This window comes from Rattus norvegicus, chromosome 5 (genome assembly GCF_021556685.1).
Source record: "Rattus norvegicus strain SHRSP/BbbUtx chromosome 5, alternate assembly SHRSP_T2T, whole genome shotgun sequence".
Classification (NCBI taxonomy): domain Eukaryota; kingdom Metazoa; phylum Chordata; class Mammalia; order Rodentia; family Muridae; genus Rattus; species Rattus norvegicus.
The window spans coordinates 75,580,370-75,594,778 of NC_141538.1; the positions used below are offsets into that span (position 1 = coordinate 75,580,370).

Genomic DNA, 14,409 nt, shown 5'->3' on the forward strand with positions numbered 1-14,409 from the left:
CTCTCAGCCCTTCTATCCATTCAATCTAATTACTATGGGTCAAGAACAGCACTTGTCAGTCAGTGTGCTGGGAGCTGCAGAATCAGCCAAACCACATTTATCCTTGGAGTCTCCCTCCTCAGAGGTGGTTACATTTGCAGTGTTTCCTAAGGAAGACTTCTTTGCCTCTTCCACCAGACAAACAGTTATTTGTCATCTCTAAAATACCAAAAGGTGGGGGAGGGAGGGAGGGTGTCGGCTCCCTTTTCCTCATAACATTTGGCTTTTTAGGTGAGTAACTCTGCCAGAAATTTTGAAATATCTTGTTACTTTAGACAACGGAAGACAGGGAGACTTTTCGTTTTTTAATTGGAAGTAAAAGCTTGTTTATGGCTCAGAGCACAGGTCAGTGGAGAAATCGCCATCGCTGGATTGGATTGGAGTTGGGGAGGAGGGGCCACAGAAGGGAGTGGGCTCCCACTTGTGAGACATCGCCATGGCGGCGATGATGCAATTGAGTGGAGATGGTGCACAAAGTCCTATCAGCCCATTGACTCCCTCCCTCCCTCCAGCCTCATTTTCACTTTGTGTAAAATAAGGCATCGGCACTTCTTGGACAGGGCACTAGGTTTACCTGAGGCTGTGAACAGGAGAATGCCAGCTGCAGACAGGTTCACGAGGAGGGGGCGGGGTTGCTTGTGGGATAGGATATACTTACAGAGCTAGGCACAAGGAATATTTCTTTCTTTTCTGTTTTCTGGATCCCTGCATAGCTGGAGGGCGCAGTGAAGGGCTGTAGGGTGACAGCCTGGGGTGTTCTGGCTGGAGGGGTGGGGGTGGGGTGGGGTGGGTATTATCTGGATTGAGGGACAAGTTTCTGGGAAATCATATTATCTCGGACTACTGGTATTTTAGGGGAATGGCGATAATGGTGGATCTTTTCTATTTTCTTTGATGAAGTTGGCCTTGATAAATTTCTCGCTCTTTGGCCTTCTTTGTTTCTCGCTTTCCCACATGTTTGCAAATCTTTGAAGCACGCAGCTCCAATGTAAAAGGGAGTTGTAGAAGGGACTTGATTTAAGCCTGGCTGGAGGCATGCACCTTTTGGAGTGGCAACTTGTTGTCACTGTCCCCGAGGTAAAGGCTGTCTCAACCCCCTGGGAGCATCAGGCTTCTTGGCCACTTTCTCTAAGGCAGTCAGTCCTGTTGTGCATTCTTCTTCCCCATCTCCAGGGAGGCAGCACACAGAACTCAAGGCCGCTGAGGATGGAGGGGGAGGGGCTCTGCGAGGTATCTCTCCAAGGCCTGGGTCCCCAGGTCAAGGTCAAGATGTGCGGTGTAGGCACTCCCGAGCTGGCTGGCGCAGCAGCAGCTCGCTGCGCAGAGCGCTGCTGGCGGCTTCGGGAACTGACCAGGCCGCGTGTGAGCGCCGGGATTCCTGCTCCGGCCTTAAATATGCCGGTTATTTTTATCCCCCTACGTCAGGCCAGCGAAGGCCATCCCACCAGTGGCCGCGGCGGGCTGCTACACAATGTTTCCCTTCAGTCGGGAGGGGAAATGGAGGGAGGCCAGACTTCCTGATCACATGGTGCTGAAGTCAATGAAAAAAAATGAAGGGGGACCCCTCCCTTGCGCTGGGGTGCGCGGGCCAGGGCCCCCCACCCACCCCCTCGGGCCGCGCGGCCAGGGAAACGCAGGCTCGCGGGCGGGCGCGGGGCCAGGCGCAGGACCGGGCAAACATAAACACCAGATCGGGGCAGTAATTGGCGGCTCCGAGATCGCTGAGGAAATGAGAGGCTTGTACGAAACATCAGCCGACAAGAAACGGGGTGATGTCAGACAGCCTTCCAGGATTAGAAACCCTTAAAAGCTCCGAGCCCGCGGCGGCTGCGGAAAAGCGCTCTCGGTCCTGGCTCTGCGGGTAGGAAGCCCGCGGACTGCGGACTCCGGGCTCCTCTCTTCCCCTCTCTCTTCTCCTCTCTTTCTCTCTCCTCTTCTCTAGTCTCTCCTCCGTGAATTCCCTTTTGATTTGGAACTAAAAAAGAAGGGGAAAAACGTCAATTTTCATGCCTAAAGCATCTCGCTTTTTTTTTTTCTTGTATCTTGTTACTACTTTTGGATCAACAGATCCTACCCAAATCAAGCTGATGGGGGATAAATAAAAGTTTAGCTCTGTTGTCTGAGTTCTTCGGCTTCTTGGTTCCTTAACATTCTCTTAGATCTGCGAGTTGCAATACTTAGCACACACCACAGGGGTTTTCTAAGCTGCTTCATGCTCTCCAGTCTTGAGGGCAGCTTAGCCAACAGCCAGTGACAGGTAGTTCCCCACCCCATAGGAGCCTCCGGTGACTTTAAGGTAGAGGCCGCCTACCCGCATCACAAAAGCGCCACTTTTTCAGGCTTTTCTCAGTCAGTGTTTGCCTGGATTAAAGGAGGTGTGGATGTTTGGAAAGGGCTGGAGCCCCTGCAAGGAGAGGCAACCATAAAGAATGGTTTATGTCTCGGTTTTCTCAGAAGGGATCGCAAAGGGTCCGTTCCTGTCTGTGTGGCAGGTGAGCTTCTAGCTTTGGGATAGTTCATCAGCCTCAGACAGCACTGTCACCTACTTAAACCTCTAAGGCAAGCTTGTTCGCCTTTCTTCCCGAGACCCAGGAAAGGGTCACAGGCAGGCCAAGTTTGTACAACCTCAGAAGAACCGGGCTCTTTCCAGAGACACAGGCTCAGCTCTTGGCTGCTTGCTCATTGTGCTTCCCTGCCACACTGTTGAACCTTTTGACAGTCTCCTCCCATGGCTGATGGTCACTTGAGCCAAGTATATCATCCAGTCATACCACCCACCGGGTGGCAGAGAAAAGCCTCTTTTCCCGCTGTTCTCCACACCTCTGTCTTTGGTGCTCTGAAAACTCACACAAGGAGGCCTTGCATTTCAGTTCACCCCAGTTGTCCTAGGTTAGGTATTGGTGTCTCCTTTGCTTCGCTTCAGAATCTTAGGGTCTCCATGGTCTGTTCTTGTCCCCCCTGCCCAATTCCTCCTCTCCCCAGATGCACATGCCCTGAGGCTGGTGGAGGGACGACAGAAATATCTCAGGGTCTGTGTTGTGCTCTGGCAGGAGAAAACATTAAGTCTTCATCAGGTAGACTGTCCTCTGATGGTGTCAGCCCTAACACCCAAAGGTATTGTCCTACCTCTCAGCCTTCTTGCTTAGCTCTATACCTTCTCAGGGAAGTTACTTTCCCCTCGAAGGAGTGAGCCTCAGTTTCAATGGGTGACTGAGCATGTGCAAAGGATGGTGTGTGTGTGTGTGTGTGTGTGTGTGTGTGTGTGTGTGTGAGAGAGAGAGAGAGAGAGAGAGAGAGCTAGGACAAGGCACGTAAAGGATATGGAAAGCCCAGGTACTGTCACTAACCTTAGACTGGAGGTGCTCATTGTGATGCTTCCAATTGGTATTCTGCATACGTGGCCTTACTGGCAAATTACTTGAAGAGATTCTCCTTCCCTTCCCTCCCCTTTATTCCTCTCCTCCTCCCCTCCCCCAGCCCTCCCCTCCCCTCCCCTCCCACTGGGTCCATGAGGAAGCTCTGGGTCTGGGAGGTTAGATGGTCGCTCAAGATCACACAGCTAAGTAGAGAAACTATCTCCTTTGCCATCTCATTAGGAAAGCCAGCAGGCCAACCCAGCCTTCAGAAACATAAGAAAGGAAAGAGTGTTGGACTCCAACAATGTGGATATAATTTAGAATAGCATCCTCGCTTATGGTCGCAGGCACGCTGAAGTCAGGACTTTCAGGATCCAAAGGGCGGGAAGGTTGTCCATCACATTTCAGACGTACTTTGTCTACAAGTGGCCAGGCTAAGGCGCAGAAAGGCTGGGTACACGTCTAACATCACATGGCTTGGGAATGAGCATCCAAGCTGTAGCCAGGCAGGACTCTTTTTCTCCTGTTCTTCCTGTTGCTCCACTATGTGATTTTTCTCTTTCCTGATCCCATTAGAGGAGGGGGAGGTGTGTAGGTGCCCTGAGATCAGCTCACTGAGAGCAAATGCTGTAGGGTCTGCTCTCCCAGTCTGACTCACAGCAAATAGGCGAGCTTTGATCCTTGCAGCAATAACATTTCTTGGACAGCTACCTCCACATTGTTACCACCTCTAGATCATGCATCACTGGAAATCCTATTGCCGTTCTTTTCTGTCCACATAGTAGCACCCAGGGAAAGTCCCTTTGATACATTGGCTCTGAGCTAATCAGGCCTAATCATGGCTGAACTACTCTGGGTCTCTATGTATTCATTTGCAACATAGGAGAGCTAACATAGGCTAAAAGCCTGTCTTGCCTCCTTCTCTGGGCTAGTATAAATCAGAGGGGTCTGTGGGTGTAAATGGGAGGAGGGTTTATGCCAGCATAGCCACATAGACTTCATTATCATGACCCCTTACTGACCTTGGGCAGGCTACACACAGCTACCTTCAGGGGCAAGCTTATGAGGAAGTGGGGCAGGTTGGAGGCGTTGAGAACTTTATCTGAGCATTTGCTAAGTAGCCTTTATGCCTAGCCCTTGCCTGGCTCCTTTTGTTTGTTATGGAATATTAAACAAACAAACAAACACCATGTTTCCATGAAGGAGGTGTTTTTGGCTCAAATGGGAGTCTTCAGGAAAAGTGTGTCCATGTCCTAACCCCTGAATTGGGGGTCATGGCCTTATACAAATAAAAGTCTTTGTAGATGTCATTAAATAAAGGATCGTTAAGATGTAGGATTGTTTTAGTTTTTAATTAAATGTGGATGTGCATCTCTGTGTAGGCCTGTGAGCTTGAGTGTAGGTACCCACGGGGCCAGAAGAGGGTTTCAGATGCCCTGGGGCAGGAGTTACAGATAGTATGAGCTGCTTACGGTTAAGGCTGGAAACGGAACCTGGGTGCTTTGCCAGGGCAGTATGTATCCTTCAAGTGCTATGCCTTCTAGCCACAAGTTAAAGATTTTGAGATAAAATTATTCTAGAGTATCCAATGGATCTGAAATCCAATGACAAGAAACACATAGAAGAGACACACAAGCAGATGAACAGGTAGAGGTGTAGAGGTGGAAATGAGATGGGAGGCAATACTTTGGAACCCCAGACACCAGAGAGAGCATGGTAAGGTCTTTTCTGTATCTATGATTTTTTAATCTTCTCTTCTGTCTTTTCTTCTTCCTTTCTTTTTTCTCTCCCTTCTTGCCTTCCTTTCTCTCTCTCTCTCTCTCTCTCTCTCTCTCTCTCTCTCTCTCTCTCTCTTTTGTGACACAGTCTTTATTGCCTAGGCTGGCCTCAACTCTATACAGATGTGAGAAAGTGAAATCCTGGTTCTTCCACATCCACCCCTAGGTGCCAAGATTACAGCACGCTCTACCTTACTCAGCCTGGTTCCACTTAGTATTACTATCCTGTCTTATGATTTCACTGAATAAAACGAGATATTCAGTACTTCGTATAAAATGGGCTTTGCATTAGAATTTTTTTCATAACTCTTGATTCTGAGCAGATAGAACACCAGTCAGTCTAAACTAGGATCTCTACTAGGTTAGGTATATTAAATGGGTACATTAAACATGGTTTAGACTTTCAATGTTTTCAATTTATAGTGGATTCCTGAGCTAATGGCCTTTCATATTTCAAGAGCCATCTATACATACACTTTAAGGAGTGTCTAGCCTTACTGATACTTTGCTATAGAATTCTGTACCACCAGAGCTGTGCGTGAATACATTTCTTTTTCTATGACAGGATTAGTGATAACACCTCTGGCTAGCCTAGAACCAGGGTGACCTTGAATTTATGCTAAACTTCCTCTCTTTGCCTTCTAAGTGCTAGGATTATAGACGGGCACCACCCATGCCAGAGCCAAGTTTAAGTCATGAAGTCTGTGCTCATTTGCTGTTGGCCGGACTGGCATTACATGAGTTAGCCTTACATAACTTTCTCAAGTGAGTCACTGTGCCAGAGAGACCACCCAGCTCACAGGGAGCCCATATGAAGTGCGTGTCCACCGGGCTCTCTATTAAGCACTCGGATTCTGGCTGGGGAGATGTAGGGAAGTTTGAAGGAATGACCAGAGGTTCCCCATGGTAAGGAAACTGAGACTTGGCTTGGGAAGAAAGAGGGTTTGCAACAGGAGACACAGGTTTTAAGGAAGAGAATTCCTCGTGGAGCAGCTTCTCTTTCTTCTAATCTCACAAAGGTGGCGATGTGGGGCTTAGTGAAAGATTCTGGTGTCATCCACCATGGGGGTCTCCTTTGACTCTGCTAGCCACAAGAGCAGAAAGGTCAGACCAGTATGAAAAATGTGGATCTCTCTCTGTCTCTCTCTCCTTTCCTCTTTACCTCCTTCTCTCTTCACGTCTATGTTCCTCTTTCATTTTCTCCCCCCACCCCTCTCTTTTGACATAAGGCATATTGGCAGGGCCTTCTTTGGGAAGGAAATTGATAGGAAATTCCTGGAGAAAGATGTCCTGTCATCATTCTGGATGCAAAGGCAGGGACCTGCCATGGAAACAGGAGCAGGGAAAACAGAGACAACCAAGGAAAGAAGAGAAGGCCTCCCCTCCTCAAGGAACTGTAGCACTAACACCGATGGCTGTGGCTTCGTGGAGAAAGCAAGCCCATGAGAAGAATGGTAGAGCAAGCTTGAGTTGTGTCTGAGAATCTTCTCTGCATGCCTGCAGGGCTGTCATGGGCACAGGAGCTGGTATGTTCTTAGAACTCATTAAAGGAGCTAACACCACCAGGCAGGACACTCACATAGAGCAGTGGTACAGGATGGTTAAAGGCCCCCAAACCAAGGGATCAAACCAACTTCACTACTCACTTTTTTGAACATGTTGTTTCCATTCTTTGGGCCTCAGTTTCTTCCTCTGACATACAGCGAACTAGGAAAGATTGTATTCTCATAGCTGGGAGGGGCAAAGGATTCTTCCACCAGGAAAACAGGACACCCCCCTCCACACACACACAATCAATCAATCAACCAAAAATCCCCGAACCAAACAAACCCTGCTCTCCACAAAACCACAACTAAACAGCATAACTGAACACACCAATCCAGACCCAGTGGGCTGAAAAGGTAACAGTGATCTGTTCCAGGTAAAATGGACCCGGCTCTCTGGGAAACATGTTTTGAGAGCCACCACTATATGACATAAGCAACTAAATGATTGCACAACTGAGCACAGGGTTAAGGTAAGGATTCAGGGAAATGAACTCAGTCTTCCTCCTCCTGCGGACTCTCAAGCAGCCCTGCCCTGTGAGGCCCAGCTAGAAGATCTTTGGAAGTGCATTTAGCCAGTGTTCTTTCAGAGGGGCTGAAGGCTTATGGCTGATAAGCCCTGAGGAAGAAGAATCTAGTAGACATTTTCAATATTGCATTTGAAGGAACTTCGTCTTCAGACTTTGTTTCCCCTTCATCCTTCCACCCTCCCACTCAGTCCTTTCCCTCTCTGCCTCCCTCCCTTCTCTCTCTCCCTTCCCTCCTTTCCATCCCTCCTTTTTTCCCCACACCCCCCACAACCCCTGAGTGTTTCTGGTATCACAGGCTAGCCTTGAACTTGCTATATGGCCAAGGATGACCTTGAACTTCTGATCCTCCCACATCTACCACCTGAATTCTAGAATTTCAGGCATGTGCCATGGTGTCTAGTTTGTAAGTTGCCTGGATATTCTTGGTGCTGAGGTTATGTGATAGTCGGGATTAAACCAGGCTATTGTACATGCTAGGCTAGTGTTCTACATCCCTGGCCTTCCTCTCTTCTCAAGACCAGCCATGGGAATGTCCAGTACATTCCTGAGCATTCAGGGAGCTGAAACCCTGAGTACAGGACAAATACACACTGTACAGTGGCAGCATGCGGTTCTTGGGTCCACTGGGAAGCGGACCACTGTCATGGAGGCATGTCACTTCCTTTCTCACTGCTGGGGGAGGGGGGGCACAACATTTAGCCAGTTAAACACCCAGCTATAGTTTCATTCGAAAAGCTTGATTTGATTAGAAAGCCGAGAGGACTGATATATGACGACAGATTAAGAAAAGGCAAGCATAAATATGGAGCACTCGCCCAAATGATGACGAAGGGGCACAAAGCACACAAAACCCTTGCACGTGGAGACGGAAGTAACTTATCAAACGTTTCGGTCCCATCTTGGGTACAGGCTATTACAATTCCTGATAATATGCCTGCAGTGTGTGAGGCCAGATGGGTTTTAGATCAAGGAAAAAGTTTTGGGTTGAGATACCCACTTTTTTAGGAGATTCTCACCTCACTGGAGGCGGGGATAGCTTTACACGTAAGCGATTCTCAGGAAATACATACATATATACATATGTGCATATATATATGTATTCTATACAATGTAGCTTTCTTTTTAAAATTATTTTTCCTCTTGGATATTTATTTATTGGGTATTTGATTAATTGGCAATAGGGTGTCAATTTGTAGCCCTGCTTATGGCAATCCTCCCACTTTAGCAGCCTCTCAAGTACTTTGACTCTAGGCAGGAACCAGAAATCCCAGCTTGGGATTTTTCATTTGATTCCTAGTTAGCGAGCTCGTGGAAAGACGCTTGTTGGTGTTGTACTTGGAAACGTTAAGGCTGGGGGAAAAATCCCTTTCAGTGTGAGCGTGGTTAGGTAATCGGTCCCTCTCTCTGGCCATGGAACTGCACGGGGACGGTGGCACTTTACAAAGAATGCATTAAGCTCTGTAGGTATTGTGTCCTGTGGAATGAGGGTGTGAACAAATCAGTTCGGATGCGTTGCATGGCTGATACTCTTTAAGATGGCCACATATATGCACACAGCTGCATAACTGACCATATGAACATCTTTAGGCTTAAAGTCATCTGCAGAGGCTGAGGAGGCAGGACATTAGAATGAGTCTCTGGGGCGAGCGGAGGGATAGTCTCCCAAGAGACATTTCCTCTCTATGTAATGTCTGCATTGCTTGCATTGAGAATGCATTGCTTGCGTAATGAAAAAATGATTAAAACCATAACCAAATCCACTCTCTGAGCTTCTAGAAGGACACAGCTAAGGGCCACAAGCCCCTGCATTCCATACTTTTCCTCCTGGACTTCAACAGTGTGCCCTGGCCTCAAACCCCCGGTTCTTGTTCCAGACTCTCACTGATGCCATCCGCTCTGTGATACTTAACCCAGCCTTGACCCTCTCTATCCATCAAGGAGTACAGTGAGACCATGATGACCATTTCCCTGGAGACCAAGCACAGCTGCCTCAAGAAGTCTGCTTATGTTCTAACTCTCCTTTTCCACAGGATCTTTCAGTTCTGCATAGTTCCATTTCCCTAGGCCTCCCTCTCTGCCTCTCATCCTTCCTCTCTCCAGATGGGGTTGGGAGTGACAGGGATGTGTGGTGAGTCAGCTGGTGCTCATGACCACACAAGGTAACAAACACCACAGGGCTTCTGTGCAGCGGTGGTGGTGGCAGCAGCGGCAGTCCCAACAGCTCACATCCCTCTCTTTTCTCTCAGATGCATTCTTCCTCTACTGAACCACAGCTGAGAAAGTTGTGGGCAGTTGTTGCTCCTACTCTGGTTCGGGCCTCTCATTCTTGGGAGGTCTGTCCTGGTGGTGCCCACATGTCCGTGGTGGGCAAACGAGAGAGGTCTTCTGGGATGCCCACGGGATCGTGTTTTTCCACTGCCCTCAGTCACCCAGCCAAGGAATATGCGCCTGGGTTTTCCCTTTTGTAAGTTGAGAATGTTGGTTTCCATGCTTTCAGAGCCGTTTCCAGTTTGACGCTCAGCAATCCGTGCCTTTTTTGTGCTCACCTCTCCTGTGTGGCCCGGAACCATCTTGTTTCCTTCCCACAAGTCTATGCGGTAGACACCGCAGATCAGACTTACCCCCTTGGCAGCCTAGGAAATCAAGGCTTGATTTCCTAGGAAATCAAGATGGATGGCCCACAGTGACACTGCTGGCTTCATAGAGGCATACAGGAATAAGATCTTCTTCTACAGAGGGTAGGTGAGATGACAAACGGAGCAGCCATGGAAAGGACTTGGAGCAAGGGGACTCAGCTCAGCATGGCCCAAGGACTATAGAGAAGGAAAATGTCTAAAGCTACTTTACGTGGCCACTCTTTGCAAAACCCTTTGAGCAAAGGTGGGCTGGTAGCTTTCTTTTATAAAGGCTGGTTCAGATGTACTAGTAACATAGCTTGAACTTCTCATGCTACCTTCCCGCTGGAGATGTGACCCAGAGCTTTGAGCATGCTCGGCAAACATTCTACCAACGGCCTCGGTGGTGCCTATCATTGAAAGAACGGGTCCTTAGGGGTCTGGTAGAAGGAGGGTTTTCTACATGAAAGCAATGCTTGCCATAGAATCCTAAATTATGATTAGCTAAGTGGTCATCCACGCTCCAAGAAATCGTCCCTCCCTAGCATTTGCTCCTTGCTTTCACTGTCTGTTGCTGGTGTTCAGTTAGCAAGGTGAAGTCACTGTATGCTCAGGGATATGTGTGCAGTGGTTCTGGAAAGCTAGACAGAGACACCACAGTGCCTCACTGCATTCTTCTGCTCTTAAGCCTCTGCTTGCCACTATGATGGTTTGTATATGCTTGGCCCAGAGAGTGGCCCTATTAGGAGGTGTGGCCTTATCGGAGTAGGTGTGTCACGGTGGATGTGGGCTTAAGATCCTCATCGTAGCATCTGGATGTTAGTCTTCCACTAGCAGCTTTCAGACGAAGATTTAGAAACTCACTGTGTCTGCTCCATGCCTGCCTGGATGCTGCCATGCCCCCCACTTTGAAGATACTGGACTGAACCCCTGAACCTGTAAGCCGGCACCAATTAAATGTTGTCCTTTGTAAGACTTGCCTTGGTCATGGTGTCTGTTCACAGCAGCAAACCCTAACCAAGATTGCACTGTATCTTAGCAACTGTCACAACCTGTAATCTGCAGGACTTTGAGAGGTTTTCAGGGGAACACCCATGGTGGATTGAAGGTTCTAACAATGGTTAAGTAAATTAAAGTGATTATCAAAAATGTATCAGTACACAGAAAGTTTTGGGGAATGCTGTGCAAGTGGAAATCAGGTTTGCTGGCTAGACTCTGTCTGCCAACTGTCTGAGAGCATGACAGTAACCAGAAGGATAAAAGAGGTCTTAGCCAAGAAGACTCGTGACTTCTACATTTTGTTTTGTTTTCACAGATTTTGTTTATATAGATCATTACTTAGCTAATGATAATGTAGGATTCTATTCAAGCATTGCCTTCATGTAGAAAATCCTCCTACCAGATCTCTAAGGATCTACCTATTCTTTCGAGGACATGCGTCACCGAGGCAGTATGCAATGCGTCAGATTCAGATCAAAACAAGGTTCCATCAGTATGCTGGCCAGCACGTAATGCACACACATCATCCCACCATCTGAAGGAGGGTGATACTGGCATCCACTTTCAGAGAGTTGATGAGGATGGTAACAGAGTCCTAGACTATGGGCTGGTAGCTGTGTCTCCAAACTCCGCAGTCCATCCTTCTCTGTACTGCAGAGCTGACATCTATTATGAAACTGACCATGATAGAACCATTGCTGTGACTCCCCATGAAATTCTGCCAGCAGGAGGTAGTGTAGTGGGGCTCACGAGAGGAGAAAGGCTCCCCTCACTGCCTCCTTGTTTCAACTTGGTCAATAACTCCCTCCCTCTACAATTCTGTTCTAGCTCCCAAGGGTTGGATGGCCAATCCTCACGTACACTGCTCTCAGCCAAGTGTAGGATCAGGAGGGAATAAATTCGTCAGTCTTAGCTCTAGCTGTTCCAAAATCGATTTTCATTCGCTTCATCGTACTCAGGTCTCTAATAACAGACCTCTTAGTTACATTCTTTTAGGTGCCTTGGGTGAGCATGGCATTGGCTTCCGACCAGTACCTAGACAGCATCGATAGTGGTACCTGGGTCCATGAGAAAGACTTGGGAATGGCAGTGCTTATGGACCTTTATTAATGACTTAGCTGGGCTGGGCATTGGGCCAGAGGCCTTTTCTTTTTCTTAGATGTATTATATTATTTAATCCTCCCAGTGACTCTGTGTGGAAACTACTGATTATTATATGCATTTGCAGCTGAGGAAAGGAGAGTCTGAGGTTGTTAGAGACTGGCTAAGTCACTAAGTGAGGGATCAGGATTCTAATTATTAACATGAATAATACGTGGCTTGATGGACAGGGAAAGTCTTGGACGTAGACTCTCTCTGTAGACTCTGTACCAGTGGGTGCTCTAATAATGTTCTCTGGTAGACAAATATCCAAGGTTAGGAGGTCATGACATTGTCTTTTCTGTGAGATAGCCCTTTGGCTTCAGGACCTCCCTTGTCTACAGGGACTCTTGCTTTTTGTTTGAGTGTCTGACTCGCTTGTTTCCCTATCAGCCCCAGTGGATGGGTTTCCTTCCTTGCCTTTTGCCCATATTTTTACTGGCTCTGGGCTGCTAGCGCAGGCTCATTGTCACCTCTCCACACCTAGTCACCCACACCCACTGGTGTTTACATCCCCAAGCATCTGTGAACTTCATTAGAGCCCTTCCCTGGCTCATCAGTTCAGACTGTGCTTCAGGCCAGACTGAGATCGGCGCCTGTGGGTGCTTTCTGGACACTTCCACTAGCCAGGCCAGACCTCCTTGTCTGAGGATCCCAACCTAAGCTGTAACCCAGGTGTCACTGGTGGAAGAACATCCCCCACGAGACCCAAAGCCTGATTCTGGGCTTGTTTGTGATTTTGCTAGTATTATCTGAGCACTGACTTTGTGATATTAAAGGACCCTAGCACAAAAATAGCTCAGCACATCTTAGGTGGGATATCCCATTTCTCCCTCTTTAAAGCTGCCTTGGGGACCAAGTTGTGTGGACCATATTTCTCATTCATTTCCATCTTTCTGGTGTGTTCTCTACTAGGTATCAGAGGTAACAAGGATACCTATTACTGCATAAACCAATATTCTAAGGTTTAGAGAATTTAAGTTAACCAGCTTCTTGTCAGGCAGAGCACCCAGTTAGGTTCGCAGCCAATTCTTCTCCCCTCCCCCATCTCCCTTTGCTCCTCTTTCTCTCCTCTTCCTTTCAATCTCTCTATTTTATCTTCTCTTCTCCCCTTCTTTCCCCTCCCCCTTGTCCCTGTCTCTGTCTGTCTCTATCCCTCCCTCCTTCTCTTCCTCCCTTTCCTTTCCTTTCTTTCTTGTGTCTCATGGTAGCCCAGGTTGGCCTGAAACCCTCTGTGGCATCGAACACACTATCCTCTTCACCCTCTGTACCAACTTCCTCTCTTGGGTCCTCTAGGTAAGGTGGTTGTCACTTGTATCTCGGTCTCCAGTTCTTACTGATCTGAGGAGGGTGGAGCTCTCTGCGCTCTTTTGGGGGTATTCATGAAGGTTGGGATGTGGTAACCCTGGACTGGAGCATTTACTCTGCTGGGTAATGGATCGAGGCTTGGCTGGACCTGAAGACCAGTGTCTCAGAGACTAGAATAAGGCTTGTCATTTTCATTAATGTGCACGTTTTCTTTGACCCTGGATGATCATTAAAGAACCTTTTTTTCCCATAGCATTCTTTTGTCTCAGTTTGTTTTTTGTAAACAGGACCTTGTTATGCAGTCTGTGAATCTCCTTCCTCAGTGTCCCCAGTGTCCCCATTGCACACATGTGCCACCATGCCTGGCTACCATTGCTTATTGAGAATTAAAAAGTGGCAGATTTAGGCTGAGGGCTTTCCTTTAATACCATACCATGCTGTGAGCTTCCTATTGGATTCACTGGTCTTGAACACCTTGAGGCTCCTTCCTGTAGGTAGATCCCTTCCCACAGCGGTGGGCAGGTATGCATGAAAGAGTGAACCCCTTGGAGCCCTCCATTCACCTTCTGACATTCAGCTCTTTCACACAGTAGAAATGGGAACTGGGTATCGATATTGGATCTGCATACAGTGCCAGGGCTAGATCCTAGTGGCTGGGCCTCTGAGCTCTTTGTTTCAGATGCCTGCTTCCACACCTCAGCTATCTCTCAGTATCTCCATCAGGCCTGTCTGGAGAGAAAGACGGATCTTCTTTTAAAGGCCACCGCCAGCAGTGTCATCTACAATGCTGGGGGAGGGATGGTGAATGGAGCAGGCGTGATCCCTCTTCACAGGATTATAATGAGCTTCAGCTGTCTGGGTGGTTCCCTTGCCATGTGAGAGTTAGAGAGGATCAAAGACACCAATGTGTCACCATGGGAACTGTCCCAGTTTTATAGTCTTCATTTTTCAAAGGCTTGGAAGTAAACACATGGAGAGCAGGGAGAATTCAGTGACTGGGAATGACGAGGGCTAATCATTTAAATATCGGTTTTAGAGAGATCGGGCTCTGCGAGTATTTCGAGCAGAGGCATAAATAACTGCTCTACTCATTGCTTTCT

At 47.9% G+C, this 14,409-nt stretch overlaps 1 long non-coding RNA gene across 1 annotated transcript; it reads right to left on the reverse strand.

Moving 5' to 3' along the window:
- Positions 1-882: 882 nt before the first annotated feature.
- LOC148005799 (uncharacterized) lies at positions 883-3,459 on the reverse strand. Its single transcript, XR_015620230.1, has 2 exons — positions 3,387-3,459; positions 883-2,014 (listed from the first exon to the last, which is right to left on the reverse strand). It is a non-coding gene; the product is annotated as an uncharacterized LOC148005799 (long non-coding RNA).
- Positions 3,460-14,409: the final 10,950 nt, after the last annotated feature.